We start from the raw sequence: 17,387 nt of genomic DNA, 5'->3' as shown, positions 1-17,387 counted from the left end.
TATGGTTCCTAAACCATTTATAAATACATACATAAATACCTATGACTAAAAATACTCAACTGGTGCTTCTAAAATACGCCTACCCCAATGTACCTAACCTAAGTCTAGTACGCAGGAAGAAGTAAGTATTGTGTAGCATAGGTTTTAGTTTTCTTGGCCAAGAATCTATCCAAGATTTCTCTAGGTTCTAATCAGATCCATATCTTAGTTTAGAATGAAGGAGGTCTGGTATCTCAGTCTCGGGACTCAATTTCCCAACACCCAGCAAGGGAAGCTTGGAAACACTGGAGCTGGATTCTCGGCGAGAGAAAGGCAGTCTCTCAATCAGTGCGTCAGCTGGAGGGTCGGCTTCCTTCGGCACTTGCTGTAGCGAGCTGCGTCGGGCAAGTAGATAGTCGAACTGCTCCGAACCACTGTGCCTTTCTAGAGCAATTGAAGATATATTTATACCTTGAAGGTGTCTAGGAATGCCATAGTTTGCCATAAAGTCTGGCATAATAACGTCAGGAAAGAACCCCTAGGGAATAGTCGTTCTTTGCAAAGTACATGAGTTCTTGGATAAATCAACATTTAAGCAAGGGAATGTCCCTGACTGCTTAAGCTGTTTTTCCAAGAAATCGTTGTGACGTTTGGTACGGGTGGAAGTAGCCATGCCTGTTTGGTCTGCATGGGTTATGTCTAAATAAGGGATTTATTTCTATGCCTATATTAGGGCAATGTGAATTGTACCTATATAAGGGCATGAATCGAGAAAATTCACTCGGAGCATAAAACGCCACACAACTGTTCCATTGCTGAAGAAACCATCTTTTGATCCCACTCTCCCTGAAAATCTGAGACCGATCTCTCTTATCCCGTATGCTGAAAAAATTGTGGAGAAACATCTTACTGGCCAACTGTCTATATTCTTGGAAGAGAGACAGGTTCTTCATGATACCCAGTCTGGCTTTAGGTCATATCATAGCACCGAGTCGGCCCTTCTGCTATGATCCTTCTAGACTTGAGTGTTGCGTTCAACACGGTCTCCCATGGCCTTCTGCTTGAGAGGCTGCGGGAGGCCGGGGTCGACGGTGGCACATGGTAGTGGAGGAAATTTTTTTTGCAGAACAGATCCTTCCAGGTTCTGCAAAATCCATTTAATTTAATTCTAGATTCTGTCCTCTGTCGCAGGGGGGTGCCGCAGGATACGGCTCCTAGCCCCACCCTGTTTAATATCTACATGCGCCCTCTGGCAGATATTGTATTGAGGCATGGGAAAAAGCTGGTGTCATATGCTGATGACACTCAGCTGATTGTTACCCTGGAAAAAAAGGAGTCTGGAATGGCATCTGATTTTAAGGTCTGCTTGGGAGAGCTTGCGGACTGGATGAAATACAGTTGCCTCCAGCTGAAGGCGGGGAAGACAGATGTGATGGTTGTTGGTAAACAGCCCTCTCTTTGATCACAATGATGGTGGCCTGAGGAACTGGGACCTACTCTGGCACCGAAAGCAAAAGTGAAGAATTTGGGAGTATGGTTCGATGAAAATCTGTCTTTTTATGAGCAGATTACCACTTCGGCCTGAGCCTGCTTTGGCATCCTTCAACTGCTACGCAAAATGATGGACTAATCCTGCTTGATGCAAAGAGAACTATTGTACAGGCTCTTGTTACATTTTGCCTTGATTACTGCAACATATTGTACCTAGGTGTGGCTGCTATAAATTTGAACCTCTTGCAGAAGGTTCAAAATGCTGCAGCCCAGTTGATCCTGAACATCCCTAGGTGGGTCTTGTGGGGGAAGCTCTGAAGAAACTTCATTGGCTCCCAATACAGGCCAGAGTTACTTTTAAGGCCCTATACTTTGGTCATAGGATCCTTAGTCAGAAGGGGCTGTGATTTTTGCTCCCCCTTCTTACAGTATATCGGCCCGCACGCAATTTGAGATTGCTCGGCTCAGCTAGAGTGATTGTGCCCAGGGTGCGGAAGGTCTGAGCTAGAAGGAGATCCTTTGGCTTCCTGGCAGCTAAGGCATGGAATGACCTGCCTGCAGATATTAGGACCTGCGTGTCGGAGTCTCTGTTCCATAAAAATGTAAAAATCTGGCTCTCCCTACACCCTTTTGGTGGACAGAAGTAATATTTCTTGACTTCTTTTGTTTTGTTAGCCATATGCGCAGGAAGGGTGTTAGTTCAGGACTGTCACTGGGGTTTTTGCTGATGTTCTGGTGCTGGGACACTCTGTTGGGGTAACCAGGTGCTTTACAAGCTAAATATTAATAATAATAAGTCCTCCTGGCTGATGAGGGTTGTTGGGGGCCAAGAACCCCTATTGTTGCCACAAGTAAGTCCCCCACAGTGAAATTGCTCAGACATTGTTGGAGGCCCCACCTCCTTTCTCAACAATTCAGCAAAGGCAACTCCTGGTGCACTACTGATTAGGGAATGAAGTCCTCTTGGCTGCTGTTGGTTGTTGGGGGCCTAGAACCCCAAATATTGCCACAAATAACTCCCCCAGAGCAGGATTGGTGAGATGTTGTCAGAGGCCTGCCCCTTTCTCAATCGCCCTGCAGGGTGCCTCCTGGCACACTACTGGTTGGGGGATGAAGTCCCTTTGGTTGCTGAGGGTCGTTGGGTGCCAAGAACTCCTATTGTTACCACAAGTAAGTCCCCAGATTGCTGAGGATAGAGCTGTGCGCACTGGTAAAATCCACTCCGCTACTGGGTTGGTGGAGTTTTTACCTAACTCTGAGCTGCCACTCCCCTGTTCTGACAAGGAAGGAAGGAAGGAAGGAAGGAAGGAAGGAAGGAAGGAAGGAAGGAAGGAAGGAAGGAAGGAAGGAAGGCAAGAAGGAAAGTAGGAAAAGATGGAAGGAAGAAAGGAGAGAAGTACGGAAATAAAATATATACTAAGTAAAGGAAACATAAAAAAGTTCAATACGTCTCGAAAAACACGTAAACATTGAATAAGACGCAAGATAAAAAGACACAACAACACACACTAAAATAATGAATAGAAATTAGAGGTAGATGAATTAGGAGGGTGGAGGATTGAAAGGATGCACAGGGGAGGCAAAAATAGGCCCAGAGCCAAGAACAGAACAGAGAAAATAAGATAGCCATGTCCATGGGAACATCGTGGTGCCATTCACATGTGATTTCCAGATTGAGAACGTACTCTGAGTTGCGTTTGGCGTGAAATCACAAAGCGAACAGGCCGGGAGACTCCTCTTGATGGCGGAACTCCACGTAGCTCGGCAGAGTTCGTTGGACACTTCCAGGAGTTCCAATTAGTACGACTCCGCAAATTTAACCCAGGCCTACAAATAGGGCCTACTGCATGGGTGACATGCTGGAGACCAACTGCAGTCAGTTAAAGTGCAAACAGAAGGAAACATGATTAAATGAGAAATGCTTGCAATCATGCCTAATTGATGCTTGCACCATTCCATGCCAAATCCAAATCCACCTGCCCAACAACAGGGACAAACTGTGGTAGGTCATGGTAACATCGCGAGACCCCAGCCCAGTACATTGCCTTACTGTGATGAGGGTCCAGGCAGGTTTGCCATCAATTCAGATTACATCATCCGACCTTTATCAGCTGCTGTTGCATGGGGTGCAGCTACAGCAGCAAGAGTTCCACCACTAACTTCTCTGGGCCCATGACAAATGGCCACCCACCCAACAGCGACAAAATGCCTTGGTAGGCCATGACCTGCAACAGTCCTTGTACTGTGCAGCTCTGGATCATGGGCTAGCACATTTTGTAACAGAAAACATTTCAGTCAATATTTAATTTTTTTAATTGAAATATTATAGTATAACTGCATTATACCTTACATATTAGAGGATTGCTCCAAAGATCATTCATAAATCAACATTAGAGTTCACAGTATTACATTTCTAATTTTTTTCACACTTCAATCTGTACTTTTTTACAATTCCGTCTGAACCTCTTACTTTTCAACTACCTTATTATCTTTTTTTTTCAATGAAGGTTTTTGTAGAACAAACATGATACTTGAGGAAATCAGAGCTCTTTACAAAGGGTCAGAAAAGAAGTAACAGGGAGAGCAAAAACAACATAATCAAGAATGGTGCAGGATGTAGCAGCTCTTAATGTGAGGGAAAGACCACCTCAGCTTCAATCAAAAAAACATCAAACAAGATCATAATAGGTGAGTAATAAACATGGGTGTAGACACTGAGTTGTATCGGGCCCTGAAAATAGATGTTAGACCTGACAGCCATAGGGTAGTCTTGCCCTAACTTTTTGCCTGCCTGCCTACCTTTATTTTTCTGTACTCGTGTTTGCTAGTGTCCTGACACTGAGCACTTTACGGGTACTAACCAATGCTAAAGTGCATGTACTTTCTCCCTTAACCATATTATGATTGACTTAAATCTGTTTGGTATATTTAGTTCAGTCAAAAGAAGGGGGACAGTGGGCTTTTGGGGCGGTCCAAACATACATGCCCTAATATACTGTGAAAAAATAGAGTACGGAGATCCTCAGTGGGTCATGGAACACAATGGAATGGGATGTGTGATGAAAGGTTGGTTGAAAGTCCTCTATGGAGAGGAATTCCTCCTTTCGGAACTATCAATCAATCAATCAATCAGGTCATTTATAGAGCGCACTACTCACCCGTAGGGTCTCAAGGTGCTGGGTTGGGGGGGGGGGGTGCCGTTACTGCTCGAACAGCCAGGTCTTGAGCTTCTTCCTGAAGGAGAGGTGGTCTTGGGTCAGGCGCAGGTCGGTTGGGAGTGAGTTCCAGGTCTTGGCGGCCAGGTAGGAGAAGGACCTTCCTCCTGTTGTCGCTCTTCGGATGCGGGGGACGGCGGCGAGGGCGTGGCTGGTTGATCTGAGGAGGCGCTTGGGAGTGTAGAAGTTGATCCGGTTGTTGAGGTAGCTCGGGCCTTGGTCGTGTAGGGCTTTGTGCGCGTGGGTGAGGAGACGGAAGGTGATTCTCTTGTTGACCGGGAGCCAATGCAGATCTCTCAGGTGTCCGGAGATGTGGCTGCGTCGGGGGATGTCGAGGATGAGTCTGGCCGAGGCGTTCTGGATCCGCTGGAGTCTCTTCTGGAGCTTGGCGGTGGTTCCGGCGTAGAGGGCGTTGCCGTAGTCCAGTCGGCTGGTGACGAGGGCCTGGGTGACCGTCTTCCTCGTCTCGGTGGGGATCCACCGGAAGATCTTACGTAGCATGCGCAGGATGTTGAAGCAAGACGAGGAGACGGCGTTTACTTGTCTGGTCATGGAGAGGGAGGAGTCCAGGATGAAGCCCAGGTTGCGTGCGTGGTCCGTCGGTTTGGGTGCGGTGCCCAGGGCGGGGGGCCACCAGGAGTTGTCCCAGGCGGAGGGCGAGGAGCCCAGGATGAGGACCTCCGTCTTGTCCGAGTTCAGTTTCAGGCGGCTTTCATCCATTCGGCTACATCTCTCATCCCTTCGTGCAGGTTGGCTCTGGCGGTGGCGGGGTCGTTGGTCAGGGAGAGGATCAGCTGGGTGTCGTCGGCGTAGGAGATTATGTTGAGGTTGTGTTGGCGTGCGATGGCCGCGAGGGGGCTCATGTAGACGTTGAAGAGGGTGGGGCTCAGTGAGGATCCTTGAGGGACGCCGCAGATGACTTTGGTGGCCTCTGACTTGTACGGTGGTAGGCGGACTCTCTGTGTTCTTCCGTCGAGGAAGGAGGTGATCCATTCCAGTGCCTTGTCCTGGATTCCGATGTTGCCGAGGCGCTGTACTAGGGTGCGGTGGCAGACAGTGTCGAAAGCCGCGGAGAGGTCCAGGAGGATGAGGGCCGCTGTTTCTCCGTTGTCCATCAGAGTTCGTATGTCATCGGTGGCAGCGATGAGGGCGGTCTCGGTGCTGTGGTTCGCTCGGAAGCCAGACTGTGAGGGGTCGAGGGATCCATTCGTCTCGAGGAAGGCGGCCAGCTGTTTGTTGACGGTCTTCTCGATGACTTTGGCCGGGAACGGGAGGAGCGAGATGGGACGGTAGTTCTTGAGGTCGGTGGGGTCTGCTGTGGGTTTCTTGAGAAGAGCGCTGAGTTCGGCGTGCTTCCAGCTCTCCGGGAAGGTGGCGGTGTCGAAGGAGGTGTTGATGATGTCCCGCAGGTGGGGTGCGATGACAGCGTCGGCCTTGATGAAGACGTGGTGAGGGCAGGGGTCAGTCGGAGATCCGGAATGGATGGAGTTCATTGTGCGGATGGTGTCTTCGGTGCTGATCGGAGTCCAGGTGCGGAGGGTGGTGGTGGGTGGCGTTGTTGCGGTTGTGGCTTGCGTTGGTTGGTTGCTGAAGCTGTTGTGTATGTCCGCGATCTTGTTGTGGAAGTAGGACGCGAGGGAGTTGCAGAGGTCTTGCGACGGGGTGATGTCATTGTTTCCGGCGTTGGGGTTGGAGAGCTCTTTCACGATGTTGAAGAGTTCCTTGCAGTTGTGTGCGTTGTTGTCCAGCCGGTCCTTGTATGTATTTTTCTTGGTGGCGCGGATCAGTTGGTGGTGTTTCCGGGTGGCGAGCTTGAGGGTGGTCATGTTGTCCGTAGTTGGTTCCCTTCTCCAGACTTTCTCGAGGGCTCGACAGTTCTTCTTGGAGCTCTTGAGTTCGTCGGTGAACCATGGTGTTTTTCTGCTGCAGGGTCTGCTGGGTGGGGTTCTCAGAGGGGCGAGTTCGTCCGCGCAGTTGTTGATCCACTTCGTGAGGTTGTCGGCGGCCTGGCTGGGGTTCGCTGAGCTGGCGGGGGGGTGCTGGCTCAGGGAAGCGGTGAGCTGGTCGGCTGTGATCTTGTTCCAGCTTCTTCGGGCAACCTGTTGCTGGTGGTGGTGGATCGTCGTTCTTTTGAAGGTGAAGTGGACGCAGCTGTGGTCCGTCCAGTGGAGTCCTGTTGCGTGGCTGAAAGTGACGTCTTTGCTGGATGAGAAGACGGCGTCGAGTGTGTGTCCGGCGAGGTGGGTGGGGGTGGTCACCAGTTGCTTGAGTCCGAGGTTGGCGAGGTTGTCGAGCAGGCTGATGGTGTTGCGGTCGCTGTTGTTCTCCAGGTGGAAGTTGAGGTCCCCCAGGAGGATGTAGTCGGCGGAGGGGAGGGCATGCGGGCTGACGAAGTCGGCGATGTCCTCGCTGAATCGTGCGCGTGGACCCGGGGGTCGGTAGATCAGGGTGCCTCTGAGGGTGGTCTTCGGGTTGGTGTGGATCTGGAAGTGCAGGTGTTCAGCGGTGGTTAGGGTGTCGTCGGTGTTGGTCGTGATGCGGATGGTGTCTCTGTGGATGATGGCAATGCCTCCTCCCGTCAGGTTGGCGGTGCGGTCCCTCCGGATGATCTTGTAGCCCTCTGGGATGGCGATGGCGATGTCTGGGGCTGAGGAGGCGTTCATCCAGGTCTCGGTGAGGAAGGCAACGTCAGGGGCGGTGGTGTCGAGGAGGTTCCAGAGTTCTACGGCGTGTCTGTGGACGGAGCGGGTGTTGAGCAGGATGCACTTGAGGTGGTTGCTGCTGATGTTCGGCTTGGCGAGTGCTGGTGCAGGATGAGTCCGGATGCAGGTGAACTTGCAGGCGTGGCAGCTGAAGGGTCCGTGGGTGTGCCTCGGGGCGGCTCGATGACATCCTGGGATGCGGCCGGTGTTGAGTGCGATGAGATCGGCGGCGTTGTAGGTTCGTCGGGTCGGCTTCCGTCGGTGGGGGCCAGGGGTCCTGGCGCTGGTCGCGATCCGGTCGCGGACGGGCGCAGACGGGCTTACCTTTGGCGCGCCTTCGGCGCGCAATCGGCACGCCCGCTGCGCGTCAACGCTGCGCGTTCGCACGGTCGCCATTTAAGGCGAAGTGCGCGGGTGGGCGGAGCAGCTGGGAGGCGGGAGCGGGGAGGGAACAGAAGGAAAAAAGGGGCGGGGTCGGCGGTGGTGGTGGGAAGCGGGGGGCGGCGAGGAAGGCGGGAAACAGGAAGGAGAACGGGCAGAGACTACGAAGAAACAAGCACAAATGACAATCAAAACACGCTTAACACGGGCAGAAACTACGAACAACAAGCACAAATGATGGTCAAAAAACGCTTAACACGGGCAAAAACTACGAGAGAAAAACAAGCACAAATGATTTACAAAACAGAACAGAGCAACGATAGCAGGGTCAGCCGGCAGCGAGGCAGGCAGCGAGGCAGAGGGCACAGCAGAGGGGCACACGCAGCAGCTGGTGGCCGTGCGGCGCGGGGGAGAACTGGGGCCCTCACACACTCAGCAAGCTAGGTGTCATACTTCATCATATGGGCCTGCTCCTCATCGGGTCGGCTCTGCAATACCCGACGGGCACCCATAAAGGGGCTCTTTAGCAGATATCTTTTGTTCCTTGCCGTATAGGTGCCAGAGGTGTAAGGGGCCTAGTATGTGTAGATGTAAAAGTGGAATGTGCAGTGTAAAACAGGGGTGGGATTCCTCTAAATAACTTTATTCAGGGAGGATCCTAGCCTGGTTAAGAAGAATACAGGAGAGGCGACAATCTGGCTACAATGTGTCGGAAATGCACTCTATTCCTAGGTGGTCAACATGTTTCTTGCCTGATAGTCACAAATGATCTGTGGCGATTCCTCAGGACCGTGTGTGGAAAACTATCTACAGCTAGTGGTAATGTGTGCAACTACATACCATACTGTGGTTCTACGGGAACTGTACCTGCAGGTAAGAAGCCAACCTCAACTATGTAAGATCGTGTCTCATCAGTTGCAGCAGGAAAAGGACACAAGTAATGTTGTGTCTGCTCCAAAAAGAAGCCCAGTGGTTGACCTATCCCGCACTTATGCAACCGGGATGGTATATTTAATTTACCTTTAAGTAGTCCCTTGTAAAGTGGTATACATATGCCCATGGCCTGTAAGTTATATTATTATTATTATTATTAAGGGGGATTTATTAAGCGCACTGTCACCATGAGTTTCCTGGCGCTGATAGGACACTGGGCCATGCGAGAAGAGTTAGTAGGGGTGTGAGAAAAGCAAAGTTTTTAAAGATTTCCTAAAGGATAAGAGAGAGCATGAGGTCTTGAGTGAGAGTGGAAGAGAATTCCATAGCTTAGGAGCCAGGTGAGAGAAACTGCGGCCGCCTAGTTTAGTGAGTTTGAAACGGGGGATAACTAGAAGCTGAAGATGGGTGGACCTCAGGGTGCGGGAAGGACAGTATATGATACAAGTAGGTCTGCAGCACTGATTGTGCCACTGACACAAGTAGCCTTTCAAACATGTCTCGGGCCTGCCATTGCAGGTCTTGTCTGTGAAGTTTGCTGCCACATTAACTTGCCATTTAAAACTACTTGGCCAACCTTAAACTTCGTTTTTAGTAAACGAAAATCACCCCAGGTAGGCCCTTGGTAACCCAAAAAGCATGGTGATATGTAATGGAAAGGTAGAATATGTACGTTTATGTTTTGCATGTCCTGATAGTGACAAACAGCCTTATTTTGTTGTTCATTACTGTGAGACACTCCTTTTATTGGCTAGCATTCAAAAGTCCTTAATCCACTTTTAAGCTCTAATTCCTGATCAGATAATAGTAGCTTTTTCATGTGTCATATGTTTGAAACCGTCTTGATAAATCCCTCTACTGGTGAAGTTGAATTAAACTTTACTGTTTTAAAAATGCCACTTTTAGAAAGTGGGCATTTCTCTGCTCTTACCTCTTTTGTGCCTACCAGCCAACCACCGTGGTTGTCACATAGCCCATGTTTTTGCTTCGGGGAGGGTGCTGGGCTCTGCGGCACCCACTGCAGTACAAAACAAACACCCCACTCATATCCCTGCACTACGTGGCAGGCACCAAGCACTAGCTGCCACATGGTGCAGGTCCTGTGTCTGTGAAAGGGATGCGGGTCCCGCTAGTGGTCTCCAATGTCCCTTTCCACCCGGCTTTTCATGGCAGGTTCACTGCCATGAAAGGGCCGGTGGGAAGGAACATCGTAATGCCTACGGCAGTGCCTGGTAGACACCTTCACCATTGTAGGCATTACTCAGCCTCTCATGGACGGACGGGCTCCTTGTACCCTTCTGATCTGTGGCAGTCGGTCTTTCCGACCTCCACACGGCCGCCCGTCATCCAAATGTGGTGGGCGGTAGAGTTGGTTAAGATGGCGGGGCGACCGCCACCTACAGCCTGTGTGGCAGTCTCCCTGCCATTATAATCAGTCCCCCAATTTCAATCATTGGAATTCATGGGTTCTAGAGAAGAAATATGTTCATCAGTAGCACTTTAACTTCATTTTTGAATGATGCAGTTGATGATTTCAGTCTGATTTCAGGGGGTAGGGAGTTCGAAATTTTCCAGGCAATACCCGAGAAGGTGTGGTTGTAGGGCTTTTTTTTTTTTAATCTCACCTTCCAATCCACCCACCTATTACTCCAATAGTCACGATTGAAATCATTTTTTAATCACTGAAATGACAGCCTATTTTCATCTTTTATATATATTTAAAAATAAATACCGACAAGAAATTATTTATGTTTCTGTAAGTATTTAACTGTAAAAACAGTAGAAAGTGTGCTTTAATCGTCACTGAAGCCCCCTATAATCTGTCAGGTAGAATAAAGCTGTTATAGTACACAATAACTTATTTTGGTATACATATTTTTGTTTTTAAAAGTCTACATTTGAACTTCTTGGAATTTGTGTTACTAAATGCTGCAGCACTGCACCCTGTTTCAGAATCTTTCCATTCTATTCTTAGCCAACGCTTTAAGAGTTCCACTTAACACCACCTCCCTGCTTTCATAACTGGATGTCTCCGGCACTCGGTAGGCTGGCCCGCCGCAGCTGTGCAACTGCATTTAGCAATTTTGGGAAGCGCGCTCGCTCGAGCGCTCCAAATGGACTCCTTTGATGATACCTTTCATTTTAGACCGCCTACTGGTTCAACCCGCCAGACAAGCAGAGCCGTGTCTCCTCCTACCCGCCCACCGATCTTTTGTCTCTCCTAATCCTGAAATGTGCTGCTTTGCAGACTCTTCTGCTACTGCAGATGTGAAACTACAAAATCTGTCTTTTTCTAAAAAACAGAAAAGGGAAAAATATAGGCCACGGAAATTACAGAGGCCGACAATCAAGCAGCATGAGGCCCTTCACAATGTCTAAAGTCTAAAATTACAGGGACACACTCATTTACATTGCTAACTGCTACTGTTTTATTGATCTGTGCAATCGGGCAAAACACATTTCTTCAAAAATTTGAATTCACCTTTGCAAACTTGCAAAACCTGATCAGTGATCTTACACGACTACCTATCTCTTAGGAGAAGGTAAATTGTACAGCTGCAAAACGGTTTGCTAAAAGAATCATCTCATCATGTCAACAGAAGCTCTGGCGTCACTCTTTTATTCTGTTAGGTATGTTAGATAGTGTAGGAGACTATATCATCACCATCATCATCACCTCTATGGAGATATAGCAATCGTGTTCGTTTGTTATCCAAGACAATAAATAACTGTCGGACGTTTTCATCCAGTATTCAAACATAGGAGAAAGAAAAGTTTATTCAACAGTGAATTAATACAGGCAGGCACGGAAGGGTTCCAATCGTTAAGCCGATTAGATCATTTCGAAATATAAGCAATGACAATGTCAATAGCTTGCCATTGTAAACCGGAACTGGTGTGTGCACGCGGTACAGACTTCCATATTACTGTTTTGTTTCCATAGGATTTTACCAGGTAGTACTTGGGTGAAAACTGGACAATTCGGAAAAAAATCAATCCTTTTTTCTGAAACATCCATTTTTTGATTCACCTTCTCTGTCGCTCCCCTTTTTTCCCAGCCTGCCCATATACTAATTTCAGATGTAAATTAATCCCATAAACTTTCTAATAGAGGTGGAAACGGTGAAACTAAAATACTCATGAGGAGTGATCTAAGATATGATTGACAGTGTCTCACGCTAATGGTCGAAGCCAAACCCCCTATCAGTAAGTGCAGAATACCATATTTTCCCTACGAATGGCACAAGAGCACCTGTGAAACCTAAACACGGCACAAACTGAAGTCTGAAGATTGTAGGCTATACTTCTCGTTATATTGATTTAGCATTTAAATCTTTTAAAACGAATACAATGATAGAATAGTAAAGTAGTTATATTATTATCTCCAAGAAAGAATTTCTACTTTTGTGTTTGTTGTTCATATGCTCGTCAAAAAATGTTTGCCCACAGTCTTGAGGCATGGTGGGTGACTCAGCAGATCTATAGTTCCAATTCCTATTGTGCATTCTTAAGAGTTCTTGAGACATCCATCCTCTTGAGCACTCTTTTCCCCGGACGAAGATCAGTCTTCTCCCAGAGAGCCTTAAAATGAGAATAAAAACACTGGCTTGTGCACCATAAAGTTGCATTTCTTGTCAATTATCACGATACTTGCCCTGGGATCACTGACATAATATCGACTGTCATAATATCGAGATGTCAAAATATCGAGGTAAAAATATCGACTGACAAAATATCGACTTCCTATCTTCAAACAGGTAAGTACAAAAATATCGACTTTAAAATATCGAGTGTAAAAAATATAGACTGTCAAAATATCATTTTTTTTAAAATGTCTTAAAAGTAATTTAAAAGTAATATAATATTAAATAAAATAAATTTTAACTTATTTAAAATACTTAAATAAACATAACATTAAAAAATAAATAATATAACTCTAAAAATAGTAATTTATTTTGAAAACATATATATATATATATATATATATATATATATATATACATATTATTAACAAAACATATACAATATTTTTACCGTAGGATAGCAAGAGGTTTAAATGTACTGTAACGACTCCAGTGAGTGCAACAGAAGGGAAAGCGTTGGATAGAGTAGGGGGAAAAAATTACTATTCCCACTCCAGAGAGTGCAACAGTAGGGAAAACGTTGGATAGCGTAGGGGTAAAAATTACTATTCCCACTCCAGAGAGTGCAACAGTAGGGAAAGAGTTGGATAGCGTAGGGGTAATAATTACTATTCCCACTCCAGCGAGTGCAACAGTAGGGAAAGCGTTGGATAGTGTAGGGGTGAAAATTACTATTCCGACTCCAGAGAGTGCAACTTTAGGGAAAGAGTTGGATAGCGTAGGGGTAAAAATTACTATTCCCACTCCAGAGAGTGCAACAGTAGGAAAAGCGTTGGATAGCATAGGGGTAAAAATTACTATTCCAACTCCAGAGAGTACAACAGTAGGGACAGCGTTGGATAGCGTAGGGGTAAAAATTACTATTCCCACTCCAAAGAGTGCAACAGTAGGGAAAGCGTTGGATAGCATAGGGGTTAAAATTACTATTCCCACTCCAGAGAGTGCAACAGAAGGGAAAGCGTTGGATAGCGTAGAGGTCAAAATTACTATTCCAACTCCAGAGAGTGCAACAGTAGGGAAAGCGTTGGATAGCGTAGGGGTAAAAATTACTATTCCCACTCCAGAGAGTGCAACAGTAGGGAAAGCGTTGGATAGCGTAGGGGTTAAAATTACTATTCCAACTCCAGAGAGTTCAACAGTAGGGAAAGAGTTGGATAGCGTAGGGGTTAAAATTACTATTCCAACTTCAGAGAGTGCAATAGTAGGGAAAGTAAATACTTTATATATAAATATAAATAACATAAATAGTAATACCAATTACAAATTAATTAAAATATTTAACAATTGGATAAAACATATTAAATCATTATTTATAAATACAAATTAAAATTATTTAATTTTAAAAATTACCAAATTAAAATTATTTAATTAAAAAAATTACCTACTAATACTAATTAATTAACTATTAACAATAAATTAATTTACAAATTATTCTATTAATTGTAATTACCAATTATATTTGAATGAATTACCAATTAATAAGTATTTAACAATTATATCTAAATAAATATCAATAAATAAATTTACAAATTTAATTAATTATAATTAAATTACTTCCCACCCTATTCCCCTATAAACCCACAACCCGCTACAGAAAATAAATTACTAAAATTAAAATATTGATCAATTATTCAATTATAACTAATTACCAATTATATTTTAATTAATTAACAATTAGTAATTAATTAACAAGTAATTCTAACTAAATGTCAATAAATAAATTAACATATTTAATTATTTATAATTAAATTACTTCCCACCCTATTCCCCTATAAACCCACAACCCGCTACAGAAAATAAATTACTAAAATTAAAATATTTATCAATTATTCAATTATTATTAATTATCAATTATATTTTAATTAATTAACAATTATTAATTAATTAACAATTAATTCTAAATAAATATTAATAAATAAATTAACATGTTTAATTAATTATAATTAAATTACTTCCCACCCTATTCCCCTATAAACCCACAACCCGCTACAGATTTATATTACACAAACAATTAAAAATAATATTAACTTACCTTAAATTCAATATTTTTGTTTTCTATATTATGTCTAGTCAATATTATGTCCATTCTATATTTTTGATTCAATATTATGTCCATTCTATTCGATATTAATTTTTTCTAATCGATTTTTTTGTTGTCTATAATATGTCTAGTCGATATTATGTCCATACTATATTTTTAACTCAATATTGTGTGTAGTTGATAATATGGAATCGATATTTTGACTCTATACCAAAGCCAATATGTCTCACCCTTGCAAGAGCTATTGGCTTGGCCAATGTGTTTTAGCAATGTTGTACACCAGCCTGGCTGGTGTTCAGCCTGGCTAAAAGTTAGTAGCACAGAGGAGAATGGCATGGAGTGGAGTGTCATAGAGTGGAGTAGAATGTCATAGATTGGAACGATATACAGTGGCATGGAGTGGGATAGAGCGGAGTGGAATGTTGTGGAGTGGCATAGAATGGACAGGAGTGCCGTAAAGGAGTGTTGCAGAGTGGAGTAGCGTGGAGTGAAGTGGCGTGTCATGGAGTGGAGAGTTTTACAGTAGAGTGGAGTGTTGTAGAGTGGAGTAGAGTGAAGTAGAGGGAAGTAGAGTGGATAAGAGTGGAGTGGAGCAGCGTGGAGTGTCGTGGGTTAGAGTGGGGTGTCTTAGAGTGGAGTGTCAAAGAGTACAGTGGAGTGTTGTAGAGTGGAGTGTCATTGAGTAGAGTGCAGTTGAGAGGAGTTTCGTAGAGTGGAGTGGGGTGGAGTGTCAGAGTAGAGAGGAGTAGAGTAGAATGGAGTGGAGTGAAGTGGAGTAGAATGGAGTAGAGTGGAATATAGTGGTGTAGAGTGGAACAGAGTGGACTACAGTGGTCTAGAGGGGAATCATGTACATAGGAATGGTGCAGGCTGGAGTGTTGTAGAGTAGTGTAAAATGGCAAAGAGTGTAGGGGTCTAGAATGGAGTAGAGTGTCATAGTGTAGAGTGGCAAAGAATGTCAAGGAGTAGAGTGGCATAAAGTGGTGTAGAGTGGAGTAGTGGAGTAGAGAGAAATAATGTGTCATAGATTATAGTGGAGTAGAGTAGAGTGGAATGAGGTAGATTGGAGAAAAGGGAAGTGGAGTGGTGCAGAATGAAGCGGCCTAGAGTGGAGTGCAATAGAGTGCTGTAGAGTGTCATAGTGTGGAGGGGCATAGAGTGGAGGGGTGTGGAGTGAAGGCGGGTGGCGTATAGGGTGTGGAATACAATTGAGTGTCATAGAATGGAGTGGCATAGCATAGACTAGAATGTCAGAGTGGAGTGTCTTAAAGTGGGGTGGAGTGTTTTGAGTGGAGTGGTGTGGAGTGGAGTGGAAGAGTGTAGATTGGAGTACAGTGTCCCAGAGTGGAGTGGTACAGAGTGGAGTGACTTAGAGTGGAGCAGAGTGTTGTAGAGTGATGTGGACTGGTGCAGAGTGGCATAGGGTGTCATAGAGTGGAGTGTTGTGGAGTGTCATTGAGTGAAGTGTGGTAGAATAGATTGTCGCAGAGTAGAGTGTCATAGAGTGGAGTATCATAGAGTAGAGTGTCATAGATTGGAGTGTCATAGAGGAGACTAGAGTGGAGTGTTATATGGTGTCATACAGTGTGTAGAGTATTGTGTCATAGAGTGGCGTGGTGCAGGTCCATACTGTGAACACCCACAGTCCATACTGTGAACGCCCATCGCAAGTCCCATTGCCCACCCCTTTCATGCTAAGTGTAGCATGAAAGGGGGCCTTATTTACAAGGCCGTGTTAGGCCAAGTTAAGTGGCTTGAAGCCCCCTTGTAAATAACGCGAAGTCCCTTTCGCCATAGGGGACCTCCGTTGAACAAATATACTATACAGCGTTCAAATGGTAATGTGTGGAAATGGCAACACCTAGTGTATAGATTTGGTTTGATTGTATTAAAATATTTGTTTCTCACACACTTCAGAATTTCAAAAAAAATATGCCATGTGCTTCATTTGGAATTTCTTAATTCTGATATGTTCAGAAATATTTGCACAGTTTATTTGTAGACATTTAAATGTTGTTGAATGCTATAAAAAAAGCCTTTCTTTCACATATCCAGATTGTCAGATATATCCCCTCACTTTGAAGTCAGAGAAAGTAAAGAATACACCAAGCTCCCTCGGAAGGCAGAGCCTGACATTTGACCTCTGTCTTTGAATGAACACCAAATTTGAAAGTATAAGAGCAAAATGTAAAGTCCTATTTATAGAAAGTGAGCACTCATGGAAGAAAACAGTAAACTGGCTATGCTCCACGGGAGGGACAAAGCTATGCTGGACAGCCTAAAATAGATATAGCCAACAAACAGAAAGCAAGCAAATGTGAGTTACAAACCATGTAGCCATGTGTAAGAAATGGACAGAATGTATTCTTAGGTCAGCATTCAGAATGTCCCCAAAAAGTATTTAGCAACCTCTGCACTGTCTGTTGGGCTACGAAATAAAAATGAGTTCTATTAATACCTCTGAAAGAGGTATAGTTGTGACATTGCCCTAGAGACTAACAGGCTGGTTTGTGGGATATAGTGGGTGAAAGGCAGATAATCTACATGCTAAAATGGATTTGAAAATGTGTCATTTGTCTCTATAAACACCAAAATTCTCCGACCACCCCAAACCGCTTAAACTACCTGCTTTTTTACCCCCTTCCACTGCAATACCTAATTTCACTCCTTACTTTTAAAGAAGGGTTTATTTCTACTTATACCCATGGGCACACATAATGAGTCACAATATGTTATCATGTGCAGACGAGGAGAGGAACAGTTAGGTTGTGCTTGACCTTTTCACTTCTCATTTCTAATCGTTTACACATTCTTTGTTGGTAAAGTCACACATAAGTACTCAGATGTAAAGGTAAGCCATACTTAGTGTAACTAAAAAGTAAAAAAAAAAGTACCTATGTAGAAACAAATGAATATTAGTACATGAAATGGACAGTGATTTCACATCTCTTCCACTAACGAGTATTTCCATTTGTGATCACAAGCCAGAGGTACCATTTAT

The sequence above is a fragment of the Lissotriton helveticus genome, chromosome 1_1, assembly GCF_964261635.1.
Source record: "Lissotriton helveticus chromosome 1_1, aLisHel1.1, whole genome shotgun sequence".
Taxonomy (NCBI): Eukaryota; Metazoa; Chordata; class Amphibia; order Caudata; family Salamandridae; genus Lissotriton; species Lissotriton helveticus.
The sequence above is the reverse complement of the archived record's forward strand: the minus strand, read 5'-3'. Positions refer to the sequence as shown.